This window comes from Myotis myotis, unplaced genomic scaffold (assembly GCF_014108235.1).
Source record: "Myotis myotis isolate mMyoMyo1 unplaced genomic scaffold, mMyoMyo1.p scaffold_m19_p_12, whole genome shotgun sequence".
In the NCBI taxonomy this organism is placed as follows: Eukaryota; Metazoa; Chordata; class Mammalia; order Chiroptera; family Vespertilionidae; genus Myotis; species Myotis myotis.
The window spans coordinates 52,035,564-52,048,377 of NW_023416316.1; the positions used below are offsets into that span (position 1 = coordinate 52,035,564).

At 38.6% G+C, this 12,814-nt stretch overlaps 1 pseudogene; it reads left to right on the forward strand.

Moving 5' to 3' along the window:
• Window positions 1-390: 390 nt before the first annotated feature.
• On the forward strand, window positions 391-8,815 carry LOC118666829 (annotated as a pseudogene).
• Window positions 8,816-12,814: the final 3,999 nt, after the last annotated feature.

Sequence of the window (12,814 nt, forward strand, 5' to 3'; positions counted from 1 at the left end):
TTGGTTATTTTTTTTCCTCTTTTGGACCTTTCAAGCATTTTTTTCTGAGATAATTCATCTCCATGGTAAAGAATTCCCAAGATAAGGAGTTGAGTTTTTTCCTATTACAAGTGCAAATTTCATAGGTGGTTTTAGTGGTTTGAACATTTGTCCAAGAGTAACAAGAGAGAAACCACCAACATGTGTCAGATAGACCACCAAAGAGCCTTCACACACAAGTGGCTTTAAGTCACCATCAATCTGTTTTCTGAAGATACAGTTTCTCAAATACTCTCATTATTAACAAGACTTTCTTTTTGTCTATTTTTTTCTATCCCCATTTTAATGTCTACATACAAACAGCAAACACTAAAATGATAAACTAATGAACCAAATTTTTTAATTTGAATAATGTCAACAGCCCTATCATCTGGCAAGTCTGACTTTCCTGTACCCATTCTACAGGTGAGTTAGCAGAAAGTAAGAGAATGAGGGTAAAATTTACTTTTCTGGAGATAATAAGTAGCAACTTTGGCAAAGAGAATTACTTTCCTTAAAAATAGTTACGGAAGACAATGTGGCTTGAAGGTTATAGTTGCGGACACAAGAGTCAAATTGCCAAGTTTCAAATCCCTGTTTTTCTATTTGCCAGTCTGTGTAAATATTTTGGTTTCTCTGAATAGTATAATTCCTTCACTTTCCTTCTATATATAATTCCCTTTCCCCTAAAAAGGAAATGAAAATAATTTTCCATTATCTTCCTTCCCTGTAAAATGTTAATAATCATGAAAGCTCCCTCACAGGATTGTTGTGAGGAATATCATATGCAAAGCTCTGGTAAATGATAAGCATATGAGAGTTAACTCTTGCTATTATAAAGACTATGGATGAACTGTACTGCTCACCTTCCCTTGATGGATTTTAGCTTTTATTGCTACTCTATTAAGTGTTCAAAATAGTACATTTTGGGGTGAATGATAAAACCACATCTCTGCTTTGAAACTACTCCTTATCAAGAGCTCCCATGAATGGGACTCTATTTGCACCACCTTTTTTTTGTCCTTTTTAAAAATATATCTTTATTGGTTTCAGAAAGGAAGGGAGAGGGAGTGAGAGAGAGATAGAAACATCAAGGATGAGAGAGAATCATTGATCAGCTGCCTCCTGCACACCCACATTGGGGACCGAACCCGAAATCCCGACATATGCCATGACCTAGAATCCAACGGTGATCCTCAACCACTGAACCACACTGGCCAGGCTGCATCATCCTCTTGATGACTATCTGATACTGCCAGGAGAAGAAAGCTGATCCATGGGAAAACAGAACACCCCTTATTTTCTGCATGCCATCTCCCAAGGATATCAATAATGAGATTCAGAAAACATATGGAGAAAATACGTTGGGGATACCTTAGGTAATGTCGATTTGGTACAGGCAATTCTATTCATCCATGCATTAGAAGGAAGAATTGACCACAGAGAGGAAGAGGCAAAGAGAGCCTGGGAGATGAGGGGAGGAAAGAGGCCATGCAGTCATTAAGAGCCATGTCTCAGCTCCTGACTCCCTCTTACCTACAAGTAAGCCTATAATAAGATCAGCTAAAATATGTCTTCTTTACTTGAGTGCAAATAAAGATACACTCACTCTAATAAACTCAAATTTGGATGAATGATTTATGCCTCTTCCAAATAAATAACCCCTGCCTCAAATAGATGTTTTCGTATAAGCATAAAGTTCTGTAAAAATTCATTGAGCAGGCGTGGGCAACCCCTGGCACGCGTGCCAAACATGGCACGCCAGTAACTTTTGCTGGCACCCGAAACCCTCTCTTATAATCTTCCATTTACAATTTTTTTCTTAATATCAACTTTTTTTATTTTTCAGATAAATTCAGTGTAGGTGCATCTTAGATAAATAATTTTACATAACAAGTTATCTTAAAGACCATAGACATGGATTGATGAGAGAGGGGAAGAGCAATTTCTATGCCTCTGCCTTAACTCTCCCTGCCTTCCTAGACCCAACCAGTGTTTTGGTTTCATCCACACATGCTTGTGAATCTTTGTTCTCAGTGATGAATTTTGTTAAGTCTCATAATAGCAGTAGCCTGACGGATGAAAGTAGTAGCTCGTGCATATCTCTGAAGGTCACAAAATATAAACCTGATGTAAAATCTCTGTCATCAGTGATGCAGCAGCAAAAGTCCCACTGATAATATCAAACGGAGTCATAAAGTTTTCTGTCGGACTATCAGTGTACATGTATACATTAAAAAATAAATGTATTTTCCATCATCATATACTGTGTTTTTGTCACTCAAATGAATTTTATTATTTCTTCAAGGTTCTTCACATACGTACACCTTAAGAGATATCAAGTAGGCGTAACATGTTCTCAAAAAATTAGGGTTGGCATGCAGAAGAATTTTGAATCAGAGATTTTGCTGGTTTTGGCACGCACTCACAAAAAGGTTGCCCACCCCTGGCACTGAGTGATAAATGTAAGCAAACTGTGGGGATGGGGGGAGTGGGTTGATCTCAGACAATGCCAAGCATCTCTATGCTGAAAATAAACTTAGAAGAATTGATTTTTCTCATATCAGCAATGGAAAGTTGGCTAAAGCCCATAAAGAAAGAGGTGCTGCCGAAGCCGGTTTGGCTCAGTGAATAGAGCGTCGGCCTGCGGACTGAAATGTCCCGGGTTCGATTCCGGTCAAGGGCATGTACCTGGGTTGCGGGCACATCTCCAGTAGGAGATGTGCAGGAGGCAGCTGATTGATGTTTCTCTCTCATCGATGTTTCTGACTCTCTCTCTCTCTCCTTTCCTCTCTGTAAAAAAATCAATAAAAAAATATATAAAAAATTTTTAAAAAAGTTAAAAAAAAAAGAAAGAGGTGCTGTGAAACAATAAGTGCTAAATTTTTGCAAAAAGGGTTAAAATGTTCAGAAGGGACAATCCAAAACAAGTAATCTTCTGTAAGAACAGCTTTAAGGAGAAAGTGACAAGATGGCATCAGTTTATTCAAAGATTCGGAAGAAAATGAGCTTAGGTAGAAGACATAACAATAATGACGATGGTGGTAACAGAATATTAGTGAGGAGTACCATTATAGGAAGGCTGCAAGGTGTAATGTAAAGAACTCAAAGGTTTACTATTTATAGGTTTCCAGTAGAATCCAAATTCTGTCTTGGACAAATGATTTTATGTCCCCTACTCACATCCTCTCTGTTTTACAATTGGAATAACAGAAAAAAAATCCAATTAAGAAATGGGCAATGGACTTGAATAGACACTTCTCCAAAGAGGACAGACATCCAGATGGCCAATAGACATATGAAAAGATGCTCAACATCACTAATAATCAGAGTAATGCAAATTAAGCCACAATGAGATATTATCTCATAACTGTCAACAAACAATAAGTGTTGGCCAGGATGCTGAGAAAAGGAAATCCTCCACATTACTGTTGGGTGGGAATGCAGATTGGTGCAGCCACTGTGGAAAATAGTACGAAGGTTCCTAAATAAATTAAAAATGAAACTGTCTTATGACTCAGCAACTCAACTTTGGAGAATATATTTGAAGAAACCTGAAATACTGATTAAAAATAATATATGTACCTCTATGTTTATTGAAGCATTATTTACAACAGCCAAGATTTGGAAACAGTCCAAGTACCCGTCAGTAGGTGAGTGGTTAAAAAAATCTGTGGTACATTTACAACATGGAACACTACTGGGCCTTAAAAAAGAAAGAAATCTTTCTGTTTGTGACAGCATGAATAGACCTGAAGAGTATTATGCGAAGTAAAATAAGCCAGTCAGAGAAAGACAAGTACCATATGATTTTACTTATATGTGAAATCTAATGCACAGTATAAATAAACAAACAGAATAGAAACAGACTCAATACAGGAAACAGACTGACACCTGTTAGGGGTGGGGGCTGGGTGGAAAAGCTTAAGGGATTAAGCAAACAAAGAAATTCAAAAAAATAGAAGTTATGATGATAACTGGAGAGAAAGGCTGGAGGGAGATAAAAGATGGTAAAGATGGGATAAATGGTAACTGAAGACCACTTATGGTGGTGAACATACAATACAATATAAAGATAATGTATTATAGAATTACATACCTGAAACCCCAATAAATTCAATACATTTAAAGAATAAAATTAGAATAGCAATGCAGGTCATGTAGGGTTATCATGATGATTAAGAATAATAACTTTTTCATCAAATAGACCTAGGCTTCTATCCTGATTTGTAATAAAGTCTCATAAAATATGTAAGTTTTTAAAATTCTTATGCTTTTTGGTATTAATTCCCAACTACAAGGGTTATTAATGAAGAGAGGAATAGAGATCTAGCTTGAACCATCAAGCTATAAACAGATTTTACCCTAACTTTTATTGGAATTCATATTAAGTTGTTTATGGTTTATCCAAATAGCAATTGTACTGTTCTTAACTGCACATGAGAGACTGAGGGAAAAACAGACCCCAGTAATAGTTATTTGTTCATGTTTTGCAATGACATATCTCTCAATCATCCATGTTATTTAAAGCATAACACCTATCTTGTTTGTGTATCTGAATAGTTATTATGTTATCTCTATTCAATTGCAATATGGATTCCTAGTTTCCTAAGTACAATTTTATATTCTTAAGAATTCTGATATTAATCCATAAGAAATTTTACAACTTTTATATGCTCAGTCAAGATCATCATCTTAGGTAAGTCACTTCACCTCTTTGAACATCAGTTTTCTCATCTGTAAGGTAGGGTTAATAACAACTAACACTTCATATGTCACCAAGTTTGACAACAAATACAATTCTCATTGTCAAATCTTGGAAAACATATACTAACTCCAAAGGTTCTGTCATGAAAACAAACAAACTGCTCAAAGTGGTAAGCTTTTGCAAAAAATCTATATAATTAAGCCTGTTTCTAGGTTACATATATTTCATGCCATTTCTCTAAATTTAGCCCTCTTTATTCACCATAAAAGCTTCAGCATATAAGAAGCAGTAAAAAAGAATATCATGTACATTAAGAAAAATTAAACCTCAAATGAAAACTTAATCCTCAATGTGAGCAAATCTTCCCTTTCAGTAACTCCTGACCATTCAATTTGCATTTGGAATCGTTCTTTGAGAATAAGATACTATAATTTCATTGGCACTGGTGATGTATGTTGTGGAATGCTGGGGTCCAGCCCCAGCAGGTCCAGGGGTTCCCCATAGGTGAGGACGGAGTCGGTGAAGAAGGAACGACACGGAGACAGCGTTCAGCTGATCAGCAGCCCACCCAGGATCTCCAGCCAAGTTCTGGTCTGGATCTCCAGAGAGGTTCTGCTTAGGTTCTCCAGCCAGGTTCTGTCCAGGTTCTCCAGCAGATTCAGTCACCAGGTTCTAGTCAGGTTCTCTTGCCAATTTCTGTAGTCAGGTTCAGTCCAGGATCTTTTGCCATGTTCTCTCAATCTAAGTTCTGTGTTCTAAGTTCTGTGTCTTGCTGTCTTGTTACATCTGTATTTATACCAGTTGATTCAATCCTATCAATCTCTATTACAAAGGTTAGGGCGTTTCTTATCTCCATTCCAGGGAGTAAAGATTATGTAGCTTAAGCATGATTGTTCATAGTTAAAGTGATTAATTACCCGCCTGGCACTTAGTTGAGGGGTTTTATTCCCTCCCTAACTTCAGGGGAAAATCCCTACCTGGGGAAACAACCTTTCTCAGAGAGGAGACCTTGGTTAAAACACATAGTGCCAAGGTGAGCAAACATATTAAGAACAGTATGCCATATATGCCAGGTCCTTTGAAACAGCAAGGATGGACCGGCTCCCGGCAGTGGAATATGGTTCTAATTGCCCACTCAATATCCATTCTCATTGTCCTTTTTTAATAACCTCAGTTTGTTGGGGGTGGAGGAATACACCCAGATAAATTTAGTCATCTTATAACATTTGCAGATAGATGTGGTCATGGTGAACAATGTTGGCTAACCAGATGCAAGGATCACCTGGTGGGGTTTTTTGAAATATATGAAGAAAGAACATTGATATATGTGTCCCTTCCAAATTCATATATTGAAATTCAATCCCCAATATGATGATATTTGGTGGTGGAGTCTTTGGGAAGTAATGTGGTCATATGGTGGAGCCCTCATGAATGGGACTAGTGCCCTTCTAAAAAGAGGGCCAAACCTCTATCTGCCATGTGAGAATACAACAAGAAATTGGCAGTGTGAAATCTGGGAGAGGGCTCTCATCAGAACCCAACTGTGATAGCACCTTGATCTCAGACTTCCAGTCTCCTGAACAGAGAGAAAAACATTGCTACTGTTTGTAAGCCACCCAGTCTACGGTAATTTATCACAGCTGCCAGAACTTTGTGAAACAAAAATATTCAGTGGCCATGCTCCCTTTGGCCTTTTAAATTCCAGCCTTCTTCTTGCTTGGGATCCAGAAGTAAAGTCTAGGTCCCTTCTGTCATCCCTGAGATACTGCTCTAACCCTGGTTTGCCAGATCCCTAAGCTTCTTATTCCATGAAAAAAAGAAAAAAGAAAAAAAAGAAAAGAGAGCAATACAGAAATAATCACAGATTTTAAGAAGAAAGAACTATCTTAGTTATCAACTTGATTTCACAAATGTTCAATTTACCACATTGATTTAAGGTCACTTGCTAAATTTATGTCAGAGCAACTTCATGAATCTACATTAAGAAAATTATAGAAAGATAAAAGCACTTATAGCAATTATACTTTTCAAAAAGGATTAACTGATGTGTGTTATTTCTAAATAACATGGAAGCAATTGCTATTCAGCTCCATTAAATTCTATATCTTGAATCATCACTTTATAATATTTTGAAGCAAAAAAATAATTTTAAGAGTATGTTGTTCAATTTTTTTTTACATTGTAAGAAAACTGAGTCCTGGAAAAATGATGAAATCACCCAATGATGTTCATTAAATTTTTTAAAAGTTGACTTAAGGGTTAGTATCCCAGTTGCTAATAGGACTTGAATTGCCTTCTTCCACCTTACAACTTAAAAAGTGTAAATATGAAAGTATGTACATGAAAATTATAACTATGCATTACAGTTATAGAGGTTTAATGTGGAAAACTAATAAAATAAAACATGTAGGCACATGGGAAAACTTTAGAATTTCTTTTTCACCTGGGTATAGAAAGGGGCAAATTATCTTGAGTTGCTTTATAGTTAAAAAAAAAAAAATTCTTCTCTTTCCTCTCCTACGCTAATTGTTAAAATAACAACAGTCATTCAAGACAGTTTCTAATTGTATATTAAAGGGGAATATTTAAATGCTATATGTAAATTTGTGTCAGATTATGATGAAAGAGATACTTTACAATACTTGTTCCCTGGGTATGTCTTAGATCCATGAGATCAATGAAATTTATAAAGTTCATACAACTAAGATTTTGTCTTTTCTTAGGTTTGCAGGGACACTGTAACTGCTGGGTGAAGTTTATTTTCAGTAACACATTGAAAACTAAAGATAAATGAAGGCCGTAGACAGTTTAGTTGGCAAAGAAATTAATAATTACTTCTTATGGGAAGAACAGGCAAAGCATCATCAAGTTGCTTAGGTGTTGTGTTTTCCTGTCAATCAGGTTGTACATTGACCCAAAGAACAAGTGACCATTAGGACAGAGCTCCCAGTCTATTTTCTGAGAATAAAGGTTGTTACTCTCAACACTTTCTCATCCCTTACCCCACAGTTCATAGAGAAATTCCGATGGAAACAATTAGATGGGGAACTTGGATGTCATTAAGATATCTGTCTTGTCCTTTCTCGCCACACCTTGTCCCACACCTTTTTTTTCCCACATTTGTTTCATTATTCCCCACACAGACCAAGGCAAGCTGTGAAACACAGACAGGGCCAGATTCAGGTTTGATCCACACACTAAAACCTTAGCAATTAGAGGGGAGATTCCTTCACAATTGCAAAATTCTGAGAAAGCGTTCTTATTGGTAACATTTGGGTCATAAATGCTCCGTATTTTAATTACTCCATCCAAATAAATTAGATATTATTGTTGTCTCATTTGAAATCATCTACACTCCAATTGATCACGCTGTTAGTCACTATGATTCACTTAAAACACTTGAAGCAAATGGCTTTACAAATACATTCCAGAATAAGGAAGGGGGTGTTTGGGTTCTACAGTAATCTTTTTTTTTTAATTGGTCAGTTACAAGCAGACCCATGCAACAATATCTGGTATAGGTAGTGCTGAAAATATTGCTAAGATTTTTGTTTATAGAATTAACTAGAGGCCCGGTGCATGGAATTCTTGCATGGGTAGGGTCCCGGCGATCAGGGCTGATCAATGCCTTCCTGCTGCTGACCGGGACCTTCCTTCATTCCTGGTGGTCAGCACACATCATAGCGAGTGATTGAACTCCTGGTCTCCCAGTTGAACTCCAGAGGGGAAAATTTGCATACTAGGCTTTTATATAGATAGATATTCATCTTTAACTTCCAACTGCATCCTGATTAGACTTTTATTTTCCATTCTTACAGTGACTGGACCCCCCCCCCCCCCCCCCGCATCCTCCTCGCTGTTTTAAGTTGCTGTGCTGGCCACCACACACTCTTCATGCCTGGTAGCCATGCCTCCCCAAAACTGAGTAAATCAATGACTTCCTGTTCACAGCCAGGAGAAAGGACACTAAATGTGTCCAGATGAAGAAAAGTAAGATATCTTTATACCTTGGTCATCACAGACACAGGGCAGGCAGAGAAACTGAAGCAGTCCCTGCCTTCAGGTTTGGCAGTGAAGGAACTGAAATGAACCAGACACGCTGAACCAAACTGTGTTAAAATTTTAAAAATTAAAATTACGCATGGAAACCTAAAGCTCATAAATATTATTTCTATAATAAAATACATAAAAATTCAAAAATATGAAAATTAATTATGTAAAAATTGATGTGATTTTTAACCCAAGATTAAAAAGTAATATGAAATTAAAATAATAAAAGTACCACATTTCTAATACTTCCTTAAAGAGACATTTTTATTAGACCAAATATTTATAGAGGAAAAACTAATATTTTAATTATTAGATTACTACAGATTTATGATACTTTAGACCAAATATTTATCTTCCAAACAACTATAGTAAAAGCAAACAAAGCATTTTCTAGCAAGATAGTAGTAAGCAATTTTTAAATGACAGCAATAAAATAAATTATTAGGTTGAGAATATTCAGACACTGACTGCATAAGTAAAATTGGCTTTAAAACAAAATTTGAAAATCGGATACATAAAGAGGGACATTCAAAATGATACAAGACAGTTTTTCATTAACAGATGAAAAACTATATTCAAGCAAACATAGATATATTGTTATCAAAGTAAGATTAAAGCAAAAAAGTTTAAACCAGGGTAAAAATGTTGTTTTATATTGATAAATTCAGAATTAATAGTATAGTGGTATTGAAACTTTAAGCAAGGGGAAATAAATAGAAATACAAGAGAAAGTAAAATTTTAAAATAACATCAGCTTATGGTAAGTCATATAGGTAAATATATATAGAATATCAGGATACTTAAATAATGTAGTATATCCAATTGTTTACTTGGAGAGAACATTTATGGACATATTCATGCATCATCCACAAAATGATTATTTAAGATTCCATAAAGTATATTTAAAAACTTATCCTCAAATAGTTTATCCATATTCTCATATCACAAACAATAAAGATCTAGGTTAGGGTTTTTTTGGTTGTTGTTGTTGTTGTTAATCCTCACCCAAGGATAAGTTTTCTATTGATTTTTAGAGATCGCGGATGGGAGGGAGGGCAGGAGGGAGGGAAGGAGGGAGGGAAGACCAGAATGTAAACTGAGGCGAGAAAGGAAGCTGCAGAGCAGGTCGAGGACGACAACCTGTGCTGTCACTCAGGGGACACTCAGGAGCACTCAGTGCTGGGTTTCATGCTCCACTGTCACCATTTTGTGATTCTTCATAATTTTACCTTAAAACTCAGCTTTGTAAGTAAAGTTTATGGAGACAATGGAGCATGCGCATGAGGGGATGTGGGCAATATGAGTACCTGCTTTTCCCTTCACAAACAGCATTGGGGAAGCCCCATGGCACAGAATTTCCATGGACCCATGATGGCGGGAGTTCAGTGAGACTCAACATGAGTACAAGTAAGCTTGCTCTGTCTCCCACTAAGTAAGGGGGGTGCTGACAGCCCTGAGAGGCTACATCCTTTTCATTTGAACCAGTTGCCTTTGGGGGACCCTGAAAACAGCTGTCCGCATGCGGCTCCGCCCAGGGATAGTAATAGGGCTGGGAGTGAGAGAGCACTGAGGATTGTCCCTAGGAAACTGAAAACTTATGAGAGTCCTGAACGAATGACTCATCGCCCATGATGCTCCTCAAATAACAGCACATTATTCTAGTCAAGATTCTGGAAAACACTCCTCCTTGTAGACAATATAACCAAGTGCAGTCTGATATGTGGACCTGGACTTCTGTGTGGGGATGTACCCCAACGGAGAACTTGTCGTGCGGTTGTATGGGGATCACACTCTGACACACACCAACTCGGCCACCTCCATGTCCGCTTGAAATGTCCTGCGGAGAGCTTTATTAAAGAACTTAGGGGTTGGATATATGTAACATATGTGAGATGTATTCCTGGGGGGTGGGAGGGGATGGTATTTTAGACTTTAGTATTCAATTATAACTTACTAAAAAAAATTTCTATTTAACATTCACAAATCTATGGAAGTCTAAAAGACCTTCAAGTTCTTTACCCAAAATTATGTAAGTTGGATTTGAGGACAGATATGATCCTCAGTGTAAACGTCTGGGCACAAGCAAAATTTCCAGGGAGTATTTCAGACTTGTAAGGTAGTGGACCTGGTGAGACCAAAGTCCAAGTGTCCAACATGAAAGGAGACCCAGCTAATATCTGGGTTACAGATGAAACACGCAGAGCATTCATTACGGTAAATAAATATATGATATGTTAAAAGGCAAATTGGAAAACAGGCTAGGAGAGTAGGGCAGAAGGACCTAGAGGCACAGAAGAGATGGAGGGACTCTGCTGGGCTGGTTGGGGGGCGGGGCTGTGGACAGACCCTCTTGAAGGTGGACCCACCCCCACTCTCAGAAACCCTCTGTGACACCACAGTGCTCTGTGATACAGGCCTGGCTATAAAGCCAAGAGTCGGAGCCCTCAGAGCTCAGTTGCTTTAAGCAGCGTTGTTGTTCGGAAAATGGGACTCAGTCTATTTCTGAATAGCCTTCTAGAGTTTTATCTGAGCTTCGGCTCAGAACCTTTATATGGTAACCTCAACATCATTTCCATCTCGGTGTTGAGCTTGTTGCTCTTCTTCTTCATTTTCTTCGTGGGAATTCCATCCATCCCAGCTTTCTGGAAAAATGGACATACCCAAAAGGTAAGGAACCCTGAGTGAGTGAGCCCCCAAAGAGTTCTTCATTGTTGTTGCCATTTCGATTCCCACATTTCTAAATGGGTTTGGATGAGTCAGAGAGACACTGAAGATGGGACATCTGAGGAGAGAACAGAACATCGCTTCTCTAGGGTAAGAGACCAGGCAGGGCTAGGGGTTCAGGGAGGACTCAGGCTTCCATCTGAATCTCACAGACCATCGGGGTGTGGTGATAGGTTTCTGGCTCCAAACACAGTGATTCCCTAGTCCTGGATCCAGTTATTCAGAGACGTGAATAACTGGAAAAATTAAGAGAGTTAACTAGCACTTCATCCTGAGTCATGCTGCCCTGGCAGGCATCACTTAACCAAGCCTTTGTGTTGGGCTGCTAAGCAGGGAGGGCTGAGCCTCTGAGAGCCTCTGAGTGAGCAGAGGCTGCAGCCTGAGCACCATCAGGTGACTGGGTCCTATCTGAGGGGACAGAGATGGACTGTAGGCCTCAGATTATATGCCGACCTTGAGCAGAGGACCTCTGAGTATACCAAGTGTGGACCCCATAAACAAAGTCCTTCTTTTTAGTTTTAAAAAAGGAAAAATTAAAAACATTTTAAAGCTTTAAAAATGGTAAAAGGAACACAAAGTTCTATTAGTTAAAATGTATTTGGTTGGCTCAGAGAGACATTATTCTTAGATAGTAAATGTCTGAGTTTCCTAGGGGGAGGAGGAGAGAAATGAGGCCTAATCACCCACTCATTCCTTTTTGTTCTCAGCATCGGGTCAGAGCCAAGAGGAGAAGGAAAGGTGGGACACGGAGAGGTAAGGTTCTGCCTATTCCACCTGAGCTCCCCAAGGGTGACCCTTCTCTCTCCTTCCCATGAGGTACCAGGTCCACGGTCTCTGTCAGTTGGTAGATACAGCCCCTCTCATGACACAGAGTCCTCAGAGGAGAGGCTCATGGAAAGACTGGACCTGAGATATTGCTCAGATTCCCTGCTCTGCTGTCCCTGGGTAAGAAGCAGTGAGGGACCTGGGCCATGGGTGTTGCCCAGTAGATGTCGAGAGTCAGAAGTTCTGTCTCCTGACTTAGAGAAAGTACTCTGACTTCAGGATGATCAGATTCTTCTTTGTTGTTACCATTGGCCCCTCTGCTTCATAGTGGTTTTGAGCATCAAATGCAATCCTATCTAATAATAGAGAAACATGGTAATTAACCATAACTTCGCTACCCTTCCCATTGGCTAATCAGCGAGATATGCAAATCAACTGCCAACAAAGATGGGGATCGGCAGCCAGGCAGCAGAAGCAAACAGGAGGCTTGCTTGCTCCAGTGATGGAGGAAGCTAAGGTTCCCTGCCTGCCGCTGCCGGCCTCTGAACT